This window comes from Brassica rapa, unplaced genomic scaffold (genome assembly GCF_000309985.2).
Source record: "Brassica rapa cultivar Chiifu-401-42 unplaced genomic scaffold, CAAS_Brap_v3.01 Scaffold0574, whole genome shotgun sequence".
Classification (NCBI taxonomy): Eukaryota; Viridiplantae; Streptophyta; class Magnoliopsida; order Brassicales; family Brassicaceae; genus Brassica; species Brassica rapa.
Window position 1 is genome coordinate 48753 of NW_022610514.1, and position 18870 is coordinate 67622.

General features: G+C 42.8%; 1 long non-coding RNA gene and 1 pseudogene across 1 annotated transcript; both read left to right on the forward strand.

Moving 5' to 3' along the window:
• The first annotated feature begins 1165 nt into the window (after window positions 1-1165).
• Window positions 1166-8140, forward strand: LOC117130589. Its single transcript, XR_004453928.1, has 2 exons — window positions 1166-7338; window positions 7445-8140. It is a non-coding gene; the product is annotated as an uncharacterized LOC117130589 (long non-coding RNA).
• Window positions 8141-9432: 1292 nt separating this feature from the next.
• Window positions 9433-14707, forward strand: LOC117130588 (annotated as a pseudogene).
• Window positions 14708-18870: the final 4163 nt, after the last annotated feature.

Below are 18870 nucleotides of genomic sequence, written 5' to 3' on the forward strand. Positions count from 1 at the left end.
TACCAGGTGTTATGTTTGAGAACAAGGATTGTGAGGCTTGTATTTTAGGCAAGCATTGTAGAACTGTGTTTCAAAAGTCTACTACCGTTTATGATAATTGCTTTGATCTAATTCATTCAGATGTGTGGACTGCCCCTTGCTTATCTAGAGATAGTTATAAGTATTTTGTCACATTCATTGATGAAAAATCCAAATACACCTGGTTAACCTTAATTCAGACCAAAGATAGGGTACTTGATGCATTTAGGAACTTTCAAACTTATGTAACTAACCATTATCATGCTAAGATTAAAATTTTGAGATCAGATAATGGAGGAGAGAGTACACGAGTCATGCATTCAAGCAACACCTATCACAACATGGGATCCTACATCAAACAAGCTGTCCGTATACTCCACAGCAAAATGGAGTGGCTGAAAGGAAGAATAGGCATCTCATGGAAGTGGCAAGGTCACTTATGTTTCAGAGTAATGTTCCAAAGAGATTTTGGAGTGATGCGGTTGCCACTGCTTGTTACCTGATAAACAGAACTCCAACCAAAGTTCTGAATGAGAAGGCTCCATTTGAAGTTTTGAACAGGTACAAGCCAGCTCTTGATTACTTGCGAGTCTTTGGATGCCTATGCTTTGTGCTCAAACCAGGAGAGATGATCAACAAGCTAGAAGCAAGAAGCACTAAGGCTGTGTTCATAGGATACTCAGCTACACAGAAAGGATACAAATGCTACGATCCTATTGCAAGGAGAGTTCTTGTATCTAGAGATGTGAAGTTCTTGGAAGATAGAGGATACTATGAAGAAAAGAATCAAGAAGACCTGAAGGACTTAACATCAGACAAGGCCACCACCTTGCGGATCATCCTTGAAGGTCTTGGAATCAGTACATCCCAGGATCCGAGGAATCACGCAACTACACCTCCTGAAGTTGGATCACCATCCCACCTTGATCATGAGGGAGGAGAGGAGCATGAGGAGCCTATGCAAGAGGCCAACCAAGATGAAGGAGGAGTAGAGAATGAAGGAGAAGAGAGCATAGGCTCGGATGGTCATGGACATGATCATGGTGTGACACAAACACCTTCTCAAGATGAAGTGGTAGAAGAAAAACAGGAAGAAGAACCGGTTGTGCAGCCACTAAGAAGGAGTACAAGGATAAGGAAGGATCCTTCCAGTTGGGTAAACACTGTTGAACTGAAGAGAAGAATGGAGCTTGTTCATAAATAGGGCAAGCCCTTGAAGACCTTGAGAAGAGTTCAGCAAAGCTTCAGGAGTGTCTTGAAGCATCTATCATGGGTGAAGTCAAGTCCAAGAATGCCTGAGACTGATCTTAAGAAGGCATGGAAGGAGTTTGGAGGTGTATGGTCGAGTGGGCAAACTTAGGGCGTGGCCGTACGGAGTTGGTACGGAAGTGTACGGACCGTACGGATCCGTACGGACCAAGCCGACCCAAAAGTTTGTATCTCGACCATCTGAGCTTATTTAGAGTTGGTGCAAAAATAGGGCACAGGTCAGTTCTTAAGAGAAGAAGACAAAAGAGACTCTTAAGAGAAGAAGACAAAGAAGAAGGCTGTGTGTGCAAAGGAGATTGGCGCCTGGTTTGTGATAGGCTGTGGCAGTCCAAGACAGGCTGGCTATAGCTGGAAAGGAAGAGCAAGGCTTGACTATGTATCTGGCCAAAGAAGAGGGCAGATACATGAGCCAATGAGGAGCATTTCCAGCCAAGGCTTTCACTTAACCAATCAGGCGGTTCCAACACTTTGCAAAGACCACAAGACCTGATCCTGAGCGTCCAATTCAAATTAAAGCATCTCCACCCTTCATGTCTTATCTGTAGCTTAGGGTTTATGATTTGTGCAATGAGTAAAGCTCATATATAAGCTTGCTAATGTCGGATTGTAAACACTAAGGGAGTAAGGGGGATTTCCCCTCTCCACTTCATTGTTCTGGTTACTAATAAGATCCAGTTCTGTTCTTAGTCTTTTATTCTCCTAATCTCTTAGTCTCCCTAATCTCAAAACCACTCATACACTCACGCATACACTCTCTTCTCAATCTCTTATCAAATCACCAAGAACAAGTCTCATCTAACTCCATTGGAGTGTATCCACAGTCACACATCCAACCAGAGTAGTTCTCTCTAAAAACTCATATGGTATCAGAGCCAGGTTCATCAGAACCTGAGCTGTAGCTTCCGCAAATCACTTGCTCTCACCTCAGCTCAAATCAAAGCCTAGAAGACATGTACTTGCGGTTCTGGTTACTTCAAGAAGAAGAAGACTGAAGCATGGCGTGTTACTCCTTATCTCTCAGCCAGTTCAACCTGTACCTGATGAAGACTCTTGTTGGAAGCAAAGGTGTGTGGAGAGGCCTCGCGAACCTTGTCCATGGCGCCTTGTCCAAAGGCTGTTCCTCATCTGGTGTGAAGAGAAAGCTATCCAGAAGATGGCAAGTAGAGGGCTTGAAGAAAGGAGGGGTTTGTGAGTATGAGAAACAAGGAGGAAGTCATGAACTGAAGGAGAAGGAGATGGGTAACGATCCAGACTCACATATCCTCAAAGTCATGAGCTTACCATCCGAGAGTGATACAAGGACCAACCTGGTTCCTTGATAGTAAGCGATCCTTTAAACCTTAAATGATAATGAGCTTGTGATAAAATCTGGTTGTGTGTTGTGATGTGATTGAAAACCTGAGGATTGTTTAAAGATTGCTAAATGAAATGAAATGAATTTAGAATCTATCCCAGGATGCTTAAAGAGACTTGTTGAGTTGATTGAGATTGTTTAAAAGGCTTAGCTCCGGTTCATAATGTTGCTTGTGTGGTTGATTGAATCTGCTCGCATACATATTGTGAGAATAGACAGATTATGGTGTGTGAGTGTTGTTTAGAACAGAGAGTGGTCGGATTGAAAGAGAACAGAGTGAAGAGAGTAAGTGAGAATTAAAGAGACTGCAATGGAGCAAAAGAGAGATTAAGTGAGATTTGAGAGAGTATGAGAGAGATTCTTGTAACCAGAGATTAGGGAGAGTATAAGAGACTTGAGAATGGTGAAGAAGAAAGGGGAAACTCCCCATTCAGCTTAATTTCGTAATGGTTACAATGGGGTGGCTTTATAGCCAGATTACAAGTTGCAAGTGATTAAACAATTGTTAAAGTACAGATTTACTAAACTAATATTATTGTAGGGTTTCTGATGGAGCCAGGAGGATGCAGCCAAGGAGAATCTCGACCAGAGGGGGTAGAGAGTGACAGGAGAGAGAGATGGGCACAGTCTGGTTGGGTGAAAGTGACAGCAGGTTCATCTCCTTATGCACATGTGACTTTTATCTTAATTAATTCTCCAACTTGCCAGATCTCTCTCCAACGGTCTCATACTTAGTTTAAACTTCAAATATGCTTCAGAAAGCTCAGCTGGACGAGTTCCCCACTTGCCTTGACTTCCAAGACACTCTAGGTTAGGTTTGGTTACTTGCAAGCCAAAACTGTACGGACAGATTCAAATCTGCTTGTTCCGGATTTGCTTGCTCTTGAAGCTTGGTCTCTTCATCAACTCCAGCTTCTTACTTCTTCATTCCAACACTCTCCCTCAAGCTTGACCATAGGAGATCCTTGGACAAGCTTGGAACCTTGAAGAAGCTCCCTCATTAAAAACCTTAGCAAGAAAACCCATTGGGACAAAACTTGCTAAGGGAAAAAGAGTGGAGTTTCCACAAAGCTTAGGGATTGGCCAGTGAGCCTAAGGAACTTCAGATTCATCATGGTGGAGTCCTTAGGCTCTGGATCGTGGCCTAATAGGTATAGCAAGTATGAATCACCATAACTTGCTATCCTTGAGCACAACTAGCCGGCTGGATCATTTTGTGGCCGGTTTAGGGTCTCCCCCTCTCAACTGGCTTCAAGCCACCTTAGGAAGGCAAGGAAACGACCAGACCATCTTCTATGAACCCCCAGCAAAGTTACTTGTTCTTTAGAACTTGGCTTGACCTCTTCATGGAACCATAGACTCGGTTAGGGTCTCCCCCTCTCAACTGACTTCTTTGGCCATCTTAGAAAGGCTAGGACATGACCGGATCATCATCATCATCTTCAGTGAGGCTCAAGCTTATTTTGGTACCTGATACATCATTTCAAAAGTGCATCAGTTCTTAAGGAAATGCACTCATCACATCAAACTCAATAATAGTTTAAGTATAAGGACAATCATGAATGTATTGAGATGAGTTTAAGGTGCTTCCCTTTTATAAGAATGGTCAGGAGTGGACTCCAATTGAATCCCCACTTGGTAAGACACAGTCCGGATTATGGAAGCTCAATCACACACTTGGAACTGAGCTTCTTTGATCCGGTTGGTACTGAGTAATGCAAGAGTGAATCCACCACTTGCAAACTCCACTTTTGATCAGAGGTGAGGCAATGAACGACTTGGATTGGCGCCAGTTGCTTTACCGTCAAATCACCTTTGAGCTTCTTCTTATGACCTGAGCTTGTCTCCCCCTTTCTTCTTGCTTCTTGCCTCCATTTAGGAGTTGAGACAAAGCTTTTCTTTGTTCATGAGCTCAATAGGTACCTGATTCAATCATCCAAAAAAATGCATGTATCAATTCTCAAGGGGCAAACCTATTCACACATAAGAATAATAATGGTTTTAGGTACTTCCCTTGCATCAGTTTGTTGAATGTTGGTGAGGATTGCTAAGCACTTGAATCCTCCACGCCATTCCTTCTCTCAACCAGCCTTTGCATTTTTCTCTTGAAGTTTCAGCATGTAGGGAAGCTCAGCACTTTTCAACTCCATAATTTGCCACCATCATGTGATTGCTTAGCCAATAATTTCCCTGATTGAATACTCCTTGAGTCCTTGAATATAGCTGGTCAGAGTGGTGGGGTGTGCCAGCTTCTTCAGACTGATCACTTAGGCCCCTCCTTATTAAATCGCCATGCAACCTCTTCTTCTTGATCATCTATTTTGACACATAGATGTTGCTGGCCTTCTATGAGGAAAAGAGACACTTAGGAGCTTCATGGATCTTCTGGTAGCTCACTGATTCCCCTCCTCAAGCTTGGCTGAGTATAGGGACAAGCTTGAATGTGAGCTTCAATGAGTTTTGAAACTGGGAGCACAACAATACCAACATCTGCGCTTAAGCCAACCAGTTCACTATCTTCCAGGAGCACAACAATACCAACATCTGCGCTTAAGCCAACTGGATCACCATTTTCCTTCAGCTCTAATGTCTTTGGGCCACCAGTCTCCCCATGACTTAGGTGATGACCTTCCTTATGAGTCTCTTGAACCAGGAGCACAACAGCTCCTACGCCTGCGCTTAAGCCAACTGGTTCTACTCACAAGGTATCTTTACATGGTCAGGACTAAACACCTTGATCCATGCCTCTGACCACCGGCCACTCTTGGCTTAGTGATGGCCTTTTCTCTTGAGTGCACCTCCTGTACATCCTCTTGGCATCAGGTAAGTCACTTCTGAGCAGTTTCTCCAATTCTCCAACATCCTTTCTATCTTCAGGGTAGGAAATGGGCAGACACATAGATAGGATTTGGGACTGGGCAATCTCCACGGTTCAGGAATATCCATCTTGGGAGGCTCTGAAAAAAACGTGGGCAATGCCTTCTTCTTTGTCTTAGTTTGATGATGGACAGAGATCACCTCTTGTGTACCTGAAACATCACTCAAACTCCAGCAAGAATCAGACCACACACACTAGGATCAGCCCTTGATAATTCACCAAGTCTGATCCCAATGTTTTAAAAAGAAATATGCAATGAACAGAATCTAAACAACTCATTCAGTTCAACTCCATGCATACTAACATCACTAACTGCTCAGGTATGATAACTCATCAATAACAAGGCAATTAGGCTCTTTTTATGAATTTTAAAGAAAAAACAGAGACTAAACAACTCATCTAATCATCTTGAACAATATATATAATGCAATACAAGATCAGGAGGCTCTCCTAGACCTTTATCAATGCAACAAGACAATGACAGTAGCTAAACAAATCGCCTAGCACAATACAAACAGAAACAATTAATCTAGGACAGGAACTAGACAATACCATGCTAGACAACTCCTAGAAATAATTTAAGAAACAGAGCAACACACACAATTTAAGTATCATGGGACAGAAACTAGGTTCAACAACTCTAGCAACTTGAACCTGTCCCAAGGATACCAAACACACCACTCAACACAACCAGACATAACTACTCAAGCTCTTATTAAAGGTAGGAGGTTAACTTACAAACAAGGAACCTGAGCTGGTTCCTTGAACCTCCAAGGCACACTGTTCACTTGAACTTGACAGATTTGGAGTTTGGGATCTCTACCCCACGCCATTTCCTTGTGTGTGCCTTCCCTTTAGACCACTCATGCTTAAGACCCCTCTTTTCTTCCTGATTACCAGGCGCCACCTTCTGGCACACAGTGAGAGACTCCATTTTGGGAAGAACTTGAAAATCACTTGTACAGACTTGGTTTGGAGCATTGCTTGCCAAACAGCTCCAAAACCTTCTTTCTCCAAGAGATCTCTTCAGGCTGAACAGGAGAAAGGATGATAGACCTTGGGAAGTCTCTGGACACGCCATGTTTAGTCTTCTTCCTCTTGAAGAGATTGAACAGCTGGCTGGACAGAAACTCTCCAATGATTTGAAATAACAATGAGGATGAGCCTATGCTTGAATTGTGGAAGCTTTGAGTTTCCGATACTAAAGACCTCCTTTATCTTGAGTTCTGGTGAGTCTCTTCCCTCCTGGAAAAGCTTTAGACCAGAGGATACAAGGATGAACAGAAACAGAGATTTTTGAAGAGAAGTATGAACTGTAACAGATTTGCGGAAGCTTTATGGATTCTCAGGAGCTTGGTGCTCTGATACCATGTGAGAATAGACAGATTATGGTGTGTGAGTGTTGTTTAGAACAGAGAGTGGTCGGATTGAAAGAGAACAGAGTGAAGAGAGTAAGTGAGAATTAAAGAGACTGCAATGGAGCAAAAGAGAGATTAAGTGAGATTTGAGAGAGTATGAGAGAGATTCTTGTAACCAGAGATTAGGGAGAGTATAAGAGACTTGAGAATGGTGAAGAAGAAAGGGGAAACTCCCCCATTCAGCTTAATTTCGTAATGGTTACAATGGGGTGGCTTTATAGCCAGATTACAAGTTGCAAGTGATTAAACAATTGTTAAAGTACAGATTTACTAAACTAATATTATTGTAGGGTTTCTGATGGAGCCAGGAGGATGCAGCCAAGGAGAATCTCGACCAGAGGGGGTAGAGAGTGACAGGAGAGAGAGATGGGCACAGTCTGGTTGGGTGAAAGTGACAGCAGGTTCATCTCCTTATGCACATGTGACTTTTATCTTAATTAATTCTCCAACTTGCCAGATCTCTCTCCAACGGTCTCATACTTAGTTTAAACTTCAAATATGCTTCAGAAAGCTCAGCTGGACGAGTTCCCCACTTGCCTTGACTTCCAAGACACTCTAGGTTAGGTTTGGTTACTTGCAAGCCAAAACTGTACGGACAGATTCAAATCTGCTTGTTCCGGATTTGCTTGCTCTTGAAGCTTGGTCTCTTCATCAACTCCAGCTTCTTACTTCTTCATTCCAACACATATATAGAAACCGACTGAAAGCTAGTGCATTTGGTCTTGGAGTTACCTTACACTGAGGCACTAGATTCATGTCTAGTAGCTGAGTAAGGGGCTGTCAAGATATTCCTAAGTATCTCGCAATGAATCTGTAGGATCATGCTAGTACTTAGAGAGATTAGCTTGCAATGATTTGAAACTTGGGTGTCTTGTTTGATCTTGCATTGCTTTAGTGAGTCATTGGGTTCAAGCTTGATGTGGAATCAAGGACTGAGCCAATGCACCTATGTCTAATCTTCTCTGGAGTTTGAGTGGTGTTTCAGGTATACAAGAAGTGTTCTTAGTTCATCACCAATCCAAGAGAAAGCGGAAGGCATTGCCCATTGTCATGAGCAATGGAGAGCGGTTACTGAAGTGGTGATGTGCCACTGGTTAGTGAAGACTCACGGCTGCTCACTTCCAAGCTTGGACCCTCATTCTATCCAAGCTTGAGGAGGGGAGTTAAGTGAGCAAAGAAGGAAGACCATGGCAAGCAACTGATGGAAAGGAGTCATCCGGCTGTGGGAAGAACAAGGGAGTGTTCAGAGCACTCTCGGCTGTGTGAAGATGATGGAGCTACTCTATCAAGGCGGCTTCCAGTGTGAGCAGTCTGAAGAGGGAGCTGAAGGTTCCACAAGCATTCCATGGAGATGGCGAGTTCAGAAGGTGCTGCAAGGGTCTGATGGTGTGATCATGAAGCTTCTCTCCCAAGCTTGACTTGTTCCACATGGTCAAGCTTGAGGGGGAGTGTTGAGAAGACTTCAAATGATCACAAAGGTGCCGGTTCAAGAAGGTGGACGGCAGTGAGCAAATGTGGAGAATCAAGAAGCTATCCTTCCAAGCTTGACTTGTTCCACATGGTCAAGCTTGAGGGGGAGTGTTGAGAAGGCTTCTTGATGAGAGCACTTGGCGGTTAATCAAGAAGAGGAGCAGACTGGTTTGTGAAGCAAGATGGAGGATGGTGAAGCAATCACCAAGGCGGCCAAAGCAGAGCAGCCTTGATACTACAGACTGAACCATCCGATCATGAAGCTTTAGAACTAGGTGGAGACTCTAGAAGGAGAAGCAGCCAAGGCTCCACAAGTTCTTGATACTCTTGGTGCGAGTATGATATGATCATGGACCAGCTAGTTGATAAAGATGAAGAAGGAGAGACTGAAGATACATTAGCTGAAGAGGAAGCTGTCCTAGCCATTCCCACAGGTCCTATCACTCGTGCAATGACAAGGAGACTCAAGGAAGCCGTTGGAAACATACTGAAGATCTCTAAGAAGCAAGAAGACTGTCTTGGTAGAAGCTTGAGCCACCAAGACACACTCATCACCATTCATGTGATCTTACCATCAAGCTGATCATCATCTAGGCAAGTGGCTTGGTATACTCTTTTTCCCTTGATTAGTTTTGTCCCACTGGGTTTTCTAATCAAGGTTTTTAATGAGGTATCAAGTTCACTTACACATTCCTAGTTGATGTATCTTGGATGCAACTCGGCCTAAGGCATCTTGGACCGACTTCATCATTTATCTTATATTATGTTTTAGTCTAAGTGTTGTGTTATTACTTTGAAACCGTGTGGAGCCTTTTTCTTTAAGTTTTCTTATGTTTTCGAGACCTTGTGCATGTACAAGGATCTCTCTATTTAAGTGTATCACAAACCCTCATTCTAATCTAAGTTATCTTTTGTTTAAACCTTGTGTTTTCTTCTCCCTTGCTTTCACGAGTTAAGAGAGTGTCTGGTGTGTAGTATCCAGTCTGTTGGTGTGTAATATCCAACGCCCAAGGGCTTTAGAGAGGTGTGTCATATCCGATCTAAGCCTAGGAGTATCAAGGAGCCTTTCCGCAGCCTCTTGTGTCACCAATCGATCCACAGCCTTGATAAACTTGAGTCTTTGATTCGTTTATGCAAGGATCTATCCAAACCATCCAGAGAAGGGTCCTAGGATCTCATTAAGTGGTATCAGAGCACTCTGGAAGGGGAGTTTCGATTTCTCTTTTGCGACTTCTTAGATCTACTTTTTGTCGATTCATATTTTGTTGATCAATCGGTTCTTGTGTGTTTATTCTCATTTGATCTGCTTGTTTCATTATCAGGATTGCTAGATCTGACTGTTTCGTATCTCATATTGATAGATCTAAGAATTTCGATCAAGTTTTGAACAAAACCTTTTCACATTCTTGTCGATTACGTTATCGTTTTACTTGATTCGAAAGTTTCTTGTGATTGTGTGACTCGATCTGTTGTTAGAATCATAGATCAGGATTTGATTATCTCATTTCATCATCCGTTGAATCTGATCTGTTATTGTTTCAATTTCGAAAAGATAGAATTCAAATCGTCGCGTGTTGATCAAGTATCTTCATTTGCCGCTTTGTTTGAATACTTTGTTTCTTTATTTGAATCTTGAGTTCTGAATTCTTTTGAACTACTTACTGGTTCAAGTTTTTCGTGTATCAGGAAGCCATGGGATCTGAGGAGGATGATGAAACCTTTGTGCGAAGGAATAGATTGCTGCAAGAAGCAATCACCAAACAAGTGATGGAAGCGATGGTGAAGTTACTAGAAGAGAAGTATGATCAGAGACCGCATGATGGGCAAGGACAAGCATCTGGTTCAAGACATGAGCCAAGAAGAAACAGACAAGGTCAGCGTGAGCATGCTGGATCAGAAGAGACTGATAACTTCTATGAGAGAAGTAGCCATAGCTCCGGTTCAAGACGTAGCAGTAGAAGATCTCGACGTGATCATGAGGGCCGGAGGCATAGACGCAATGAGCTATCAGGGTTAAAGCTTAAGATCCCTCCTTTCCATGGTAAAGCTGATCCAGATGCCTATCTTGAGTGGGAGAAGAAGATCGAACTCGTTTTCAACTGTCAGCATTACTCAGAGACTAAGAAGATTCAAGTAGCTGCTACCGAGTTCAATGACTATGCATTGAGTTGGTGGGATCAGTTGGTTACAAACAAGAGGCGCAATGGTGAATTTCCCATTGAAACATGGGCAGAGATGAAAGCTGTGATGCGCAAGAGGTTTGTACCAAGTCATTATCACCGTGATCTCCATCAAAAGCTGAGACTGCTCACACAAGGAACAAAGTCTGTAGAGGAATACTTTCAAGAGATGGAGTTGCTTATGCTAAGAGCTTGTGTATCTGAGGACAGTGAAGCTACCATGGCACGGTTTCTTGGTGGACTCAACCGTGAAATACAAGATAGAGTGGAGATGCAACACTACTTGGAAATAGAGGAGATGCTACACAAAGCTATCTTGGTGGAGCAACAAGTTAAGAGAAGAAGTCATGCGCGTGGCAGCTATGGTTCCAATAGATACCAGACCTCTAAGGATGATAAACCGAGCTATCAAAAGGAGAGCAAGCCACAGCCAAAAGAAGAAGCCAAGTCTAGTAGCATCTACAACAAAGATAAGGGGAAAGTGGAAGCTACAAGCTCGCGTGCAAGAGATGTGAAGTGTTTTAAGTGCCAAGGACGTGGGCACTATGCTAATGAGTGTACCAACAAACGTGTGATGATCCTTCATGCCAATGGAGAATATGAATCTACTGATGAGGAGACAGAGGCCGAAGAAGATCACAGTTCAGAAGAGGAGTATGTTGCCAACCCGGTCGCTGGAAGGTTGCTAGTTGCTAGAAGAACCTTGAGTCTTCAAAGCAAGACCGAAGAAATGGAGCAAAGAGAGAATCTCTTCTATACTAGATGTCTAGTGCAAGGAAAGGTCTGTAGTCTTATTGTGGATGGAGGCAGTTGTGTCAACGTTGCGAGTGAGACTATGGTTAAAAAGTTGGGTTTGAAGGTCCAGAAGCATCCTAAACCATATAGGCTCCAATGGCTCAATGAAGAGGGCGAGATGAGAGTATCTACTCAGGTTATGGTTCCCTTAGCCATTGGAAAATATGAAGATGAGATTCTTTGTGATGTGTTGCCTATGGAAGCTGGACACATTCTCCTTGGAAGGCCGTGGCAATCAGATAGACGTGTGATACATGATGGGTATGCCAACAAGCACACCTTTGAGTTTAAAGGGAGAAAGACAGTTCTTGTGCCTATGACTCCTAAGGAAGTTCAGGTTGATCAGCTTCAGCTACAAAAGAAGAAAGAGATAGATCTTCCCGCTGAATCAACAAAGCAACTAAACTTCTATGCCAAGTCTGGTGATGTTAAAAGATCTCTCTGCTCTAACCTTCCTATTCTTTTGTTTATCTATAAGGAATCCCTCTTGACTACTACTAACATTGCACCGGAGTATCCGAGTGAACTTGTCAATCTTTTACAGAAATATCAAGATGTTTTTCCAGAAGATAGTCCCAATGGACTACCACCAGTGCGAGGGATTGAGCACCAAATTGATTTTGTGCCCGGTTCTACACTTCCCAATAGGCCAGCATACAGAACCAATCCGGTGGAGACCAAAGAACTACAAAGGCAAGTGGAGGAACTGATGGAGAAAGGGCATATCCGAGAGAGCATGAGTCCTTGTGCTGTTCCAGTGCTACTTGTGCCCAAGAAAGATGGGAGCTGGCGCATGTGTGTTGATTGCAGAGCCATCAACAATATCACTGTAAAGTATCGCCATCCTATTCCTAGATTAGATGATATGCTTGATGAATTGCATGGTTCTTGTATATTCTCTAAGATTGATTTGAAAAGTGGATACCATCAGATTAGGATGAAAGAAGGAGATGAATGGAAAACTGCATTCAAAACTAAACATGGTCTATATGAGTGGTTAGTCATGCCATTTGGATTAACCAATGCACCTAGTACATTCATGAGATTAATGAATCATGTTCTTAGATCATTCATTGGCATATTTGTTGTGGTATACTTTGATGACATCCTTGTATACAGTAAGAGCTTTAATGATCATATAGAACATCTTAGAGCTGTTCTTGATGTGCTTAGAAAGGAATCTCTTTTTGCTAACCTTAAGAAGTGTACTTTTGGAACGGATCACTTGGTCTTTTTAGGCTTTATTGTGGGTGCAGATGGGGTTAAAGTTGATCCGGAGAAAGTAAGAGCTATACGAGAATGGCCAATTCCTAAGACAGTGAGTGAAGTGAGGAGCTTCCATGGACTTGCTGGTTTCTATAGGCGCTTTGTGAAAGACTTCAGCACTATAGCATCTCCCTTGACTGAAGTAATCAAGAAAGAAGTCGGATTCAAGTGGGGAGAAGCACAAGAACTTGCCTTTCAATGCCTAAAAGAGAAGCTTACTAATGCCCCTCTTCTTATACTTCCTGATTTTAATAAAACTTTTGAAATAGAATGTGATGCTTCAGGAATTGGAATTGGTGCTGTATTGATGCAGGAGAAGAGACCCATTGCATACTTCAGTGAGAAGCTTGGAGGAGCTACCCTCAACTATGCAACTTATGATAAAGAACTATATGCCTTGGTGAGAGCCTTGCAGACTTGGCAACACTACCTCTGGCCTAAAGAGTTCGTCATACACACAGATCATGAGTCTCTCAAATACCTCAAAGGACAGCACAAACTCAGCAAGAGACACGCAAGGTGGGTTGAGTTCATTGAGACATTTCCTTATGTCATCAAGTATAAACAAGGTAAGGAAAACATAGTTGCTGATGCACTATCCAGAAGGTATGTTCTCTTGAACACTCTTGATGCTAAGCTATTAGGATTTGAGCAGATTAAAGGAATGTATGAGAATGATCCTGATTTTAAAGAAGCTTACAACTCTTGTGAGAAATTTGCTGAGGGACACTACTTTAGGCATGATGGTTTTCTTTTCTATGATAATCGATTGTGTGTGCCTAACTGTTCTTTAAGAGACTTGTTTGTTAGGGAATCTCATGGAGGAAGTCTCATGGGTCACTTTGGTATTGCAAAGACTCTTAAAACTTTGCAGGATCATTTCTTTTGGCCTCGGATGAAAAGAGATGTGGAGAAACTATGTGAGAGATGTGCAACTTGCAAACAAGCTAAGTCTAAGGTTCAGTCTCACGGTTTGTATACTCCTCTCCCTATACCTTATCATCCTTGGAATGACATATCTATGGATTTCATTGTTGGCTTGCCTAGAACTAGGACTGGAAAGGATTCTATCTTTGTGGTTGTGGATAGGTTCTCAAAGATGGCACATTTCATAGCTTGTCACAAAACTGATGATGCATTGCATGTTGCTAACTTGTTCTTTAAAGAGATTGTGCGCATACATGGCATGCCTAAGACTATTGTTTCTGATAGAGATACTAAGTTTCTTAGTTATTTTTGGAAGACTCTTTGGTCTAAGCTAGGTACTAAACTCTTGTTTTCTACTACCTGTCATCCACAAACTGATGGACAAACTGAAGTAGTTAATAGGACTCTTGGAACACTCTTGCGTGCATTCATAAAAAAAAACTTGAAATCATGGGAAGACTATTTGCCTCATTGTGAATTTGCATATAATCATGCTGTGCATTCTACTTCTAAGTTTTCTCCTTTTGAGATAGTTTATGGGTTCAATCCCAACTCTCCTTTAGATTTAATTCCTTTACCTGAGTGTGAAAGGGTCAGCGTTGATGGCAAAAAGAAGGCAGAGATGGTGAAACAACTCCACGAGCAGGCTAGGCTCAACATTGAGGCAACAACCAAACAGTATGTTAAGCATGCTAACAAAGGAAGGCGTGAGATGGTCTTTGAAGTGGGTGATCAGGTTTGGATTCACCTAAGGAAAGAGAGGTTTCCCAATGAAAGGAAGTCCAAGCTGATGCCGCGGATTGATGGACCTTTTAAGGTCATAAGGAAGATCAGCAACAATGCCTACAAACTGGATTTGCAAGGTAAGTATGATGTGAGTAATAGCTTCAATGTTACTGACTTGATCCCTTTTATTGCAGATGAGCCAGATTTGAGGACAAATCCTTTTCAAGTGGGAGGGGATGATATGATCATGGACCAGCTAGTTGATAAAGATGAAGAAGGAGAGACTGAAGATACACTAGCTGAAGAGGAAGCTGTCCTAGCCATTCCCACAGGTCCTATCACTCGTGCAATGACAAGGAGACTCAAGGAAGCCGTTGGAAACATACTGAAGATCTCTAAGAAGCAAGAAGACTGTCTTGGTAGAAGCTTGAGCCACCAAGACACACTCATCACCATTCATGTGATCTTACCATCAAGCTGATCATCATCTAGGCAAGTGGCTTGGTATACTCTTTTTCCCTTGATTAGTTTTGTCCCACTGGGTTTTCTAATCAAGGTTTTTAATGAGGTATCAAGTTCACTTACACATTCCTAGTTGATGTATCTTGGATGCAACTCGGCCTAAGGCATCTTGGACCGACTTCATCATTTATCTTATATTATGTTTTAGTCTAAGTGTTGTGTTATTACTTTGAAACCGTGTGGAGCCTTTTTCTTTAAGTTTTCTTATGTTTTCGAGACCTTGTGCATGTACAAGGATCTCTCTATTTAAGTGTATCACAAACCCTCATTCTAATCTAAGTTATCTTTTGTTTAAACCTTGTGTTTTCTTCTCCCTTGCTTTCACGAGTTAAGAGAGTGTCTGGTGTGTAGTATCCAGTCTGTTGGTGTGTAATATCCAACGCCCAAGGGCTTTAGAGAGGTGTGTCATATCCGATCTAAGCCTAGGAGTATCAAGGAGCCTTTCCGCAGCCTCTTGTGTCACCAATCGATCCACAGCCTTGATAAACTTGAGTCTTTGATTCGTTTATGCAAGGATCTATCCAAACCATCCAGAGAAGGGTCCTAGGATCTCATTAGAGTATGATCTGATGGTTCCATATGAAGCTAGAAGAAGGTCAGACCGTGAGAAGAGTACAAGATGAAGGGTGATGAGCAAGGGAAGATGTGATCAACCTTGCATCACAAGAAGAGGCCATGATCCAGAGTCTTTGTGTCCCTTACATTGTTGGTAAGGCACAAAGACTCACTGGCCAATCCCTAGGCCGTGGAGGCTTTACTCTTTTTCCCTCATCAAGGTTTTGTCCCAAAGGGTTTTCCTTGGTGAGGTTTTTAATGAGGAAGCTCTTCATGGTTCCAAGCTTAACTCAGGATCTCCTAGAGTTAAGCTTGAGGGGGAGTGTTGAACTGAAGAGAAGAATGGAGCTTGTTCATAAATAGGGCAAGCCCTTGAAGACCTTGAGAAGAGTTCAGCAAAGCTTCAGGAGTGTCTTGAAGCATCTATCATGGGTGAAGTCAAGTCCAAGAATGGCTGAGACTGATCTTAAGAAGGCATGGAAGGAGTTTGGAGGTGTATGGTCGAGTGGGCAAACTTAGGGCGTGGCCGTACGGAGTTGTTACGGAAGTGTACGGACCGTACGGATCCGTACGGACCAAGCCGACCCAAAAGTTTGTATCTCGACCATCTGAGCTTATTTAGAGTTGGTGCAAAAATAGGGCACAAGTCAGTTCTTAAGAGAAGAAGACAAAAGAGACTCTTAAGAGAAGAAGACAAAGAAGAAGGCTGTGTGTGCAAAGGAGATTGGCGCCTGGTTTGTGATAGGCTGTGGCAGTCCAAGACAGGCTGGCTATAGCTGGAAAGGAAGAGCAAGGCTTGACTATGTATCTGGCCAAAGAAGAGGGCAGATACATGAGCCAATGAGGAGCATTTCCAGCCAAGGCTTTCACTTAACCAATCAGGCGGTTCCAACACTTTGCAAAGACCACAAGACCTGATCCTGAGCGTCCAATTCAAATTAAAGCATCTCCACCCTTCATGTCTTATCTGTAGCTTAGGGTTTATGATTTGTGCAATGAGTAAAGCTCATATATAAGCTTGCTAATGTCGGATTGTAAACACTAAGGGAGTAAGGGGGATTTCCCCTCTCCACTTCATTGTTCTGGTTACTAATAAGATCCAGTTCTGTTCTTAGTCTTTTATTCTCCTAATCTCTTAGTCTCCCTAATCTCAAAACCACTCATACACTCACGCATACACTCTCTTCTCAATCTCTTATCAAATCACCAAGAACAAGTCTCATCTAACTCCATTGGAGTGTATCCACAGTCACACATCCAACCAGAGTAGTTCTCTCTAAAAACTCATAAACACGAGAGTGTACTACAATGCCCAAGCTGTGGAGCATCCTTCTCAAGCCGTGTGCTCCTTTGCTCAATATCCAGAAGCACATTGCGCTTTTATGGTAAACTTGGATGAGAATCACATCCCAAGAAGCTATGAAGAGGCAATGAAAGATAAAGAATGGAAGGAATCAGTTGGAGATGAGGCAGGAGCGATGATCAAGAATGATACATGGTATGAGAGTGAGTTACCAAAAGGGAAGAAGGCTGTTACTAGTAGATGGATATTCACAATCAAGTACAAAGCGGATGGAAAGGTTGAGAGGAAGAAGTCAAGGCTAGTTGCAAGAGGTTTCACCCAAACTTATGGAGAAGATTACATAGAAACCTTTGCACCAGTAGCTAAACTACACACAATCCGGATTGTACTAAGCTTGGCTGTGAATCTTGGATGGGGTTTATGGCAAATGGATGTGAAGAATGCATTCCTACAAGGTGAACTTGAGGATGAAGTGTATATGCATCCTCCTCCAGGCCTTGAACACTTAGTGAAGAGAGGGAATGTGTTGAGACTGAAGAAAGCTATCTATGGGCTGAAGCAATCACCAAGAGCTTGGTACAACAAGTTGAGCACTACTCTGAATGGCCGAGGCTTCAAGAAGTCTGAACTAGATCACACCCTCTTCACACTCACGACTCCCTCAGGTATGATTGCACTCCTTGTGTATGTTGATGATATCATTATCACAGGGAGTGATAAGGAAGGTATCATAGCAACCAAGGAGTTTCTTAAATCCATGTTTGAGATTAAAGATTTGGGAGAAATGAAATACTTTCTTGGAATTGAGATATGTAGATCCAAGGAAGGTTTGTTCATGTCCCAAAGGAAGTATACACTTGATCTTTTGAAAGGTGCAGGTGCTTATGGAGGCAAGACAGCAAGGATGCCTATGGAGGATGGCTACAAAGTCCCACGAGAGGGGGAGATTGAAGACAGCAAACCTTATCAGGATCCTAAACTCTATAGAAAACTAGTTGGCAAATTGATTTACCTCACTATAACTAGACCTGACATTTGTTTTGCTGTGAATCAGGTGAGTCAACACATGCAAGTGCCTAAGGAACATCATTGGCGCATGGTGGAGAGGATCTTGATGTATCTCAACGGCTCACCTGATCAAGGAGTATGGATGGGCTGCAATGGAAGCACTGAAGTGGTGGGATACTGTGATGCGGATTGGGCTGGTGATAGAGCAGACAGGAGATCAACCACAGGCTATTGCACATTCATTGGAGGCAACTTGGTGACTTGGAAGAGTAAGAAGCAGAAGGTGGTGTCTTGCTCAAGTGCAGAAGCTGAGTATAGAGCTATGCTGAAGCTCACCAACGAGTTAGTATGGATCAAAGGCATCTTGAAGCATTTGGAGATTGATCAAGCCACGCCAATGACCATGCATTGTGACAACCAAGCCGCCATTCACATTGCCTCCAACTCGGTGTTCCATGAGAGAACCAAGCACATTGAAGTTGACTGTCACAAGGTGAGGCAGATGATCATCTTAGGAGTCATCTTGCCATGCTACACAAGGAGTGAAGATCAGTTAGCGGACGTGTTTACCAAGGCTGCAAGACAGAAGACAATGGAGTCCATTCACACCAGGTTGGGCCTCATTGATCTTGGGAAGAGAAGGAGCTAATCCCCTTAGCTGCAAGGTCTTTACTCTTTTTCCCTCATCAAAGTTTTATCCCATTGGGTTTTCTTTGGTGAGGTTTTTAATGAGGAAGATCTTGTAGCTTTCCAAGCTTAGGCTTTCACAAAGCTAAGCTTGAGGGGGAGTGTTGAGTTGAGTTGATTATATTGGTATGGAGAGAAGAGGAGTTGAAGAGGAGAAGAGATGGAGAAGCTTAGGGAGTTTGGGGGTGAATGGTACGGACGTCCGTACAAGGCCGTACATGGCCGTACCGTCCGTACCAAAGGTCTCGACCAAAACTTACCCAACTCGACCAAGTGAAACGGTAACAAGGGAATGTTACCTTGGGGACTTAAGGAGAAGGGATCAGACCGTTGAGTGGATAAGGGAAAAGCGTGCCAGGCTGGAACAGGCTGTAAAGAGGCAAAGCGTGTGAGCCTTACCATCCAATCATCCGGAAAGCAACCTTGACTCTACATGCTTCAATAGTGCCCATCTCGCCTCTTGTAAACCCTAATGCTTTCCATATAAATATGTA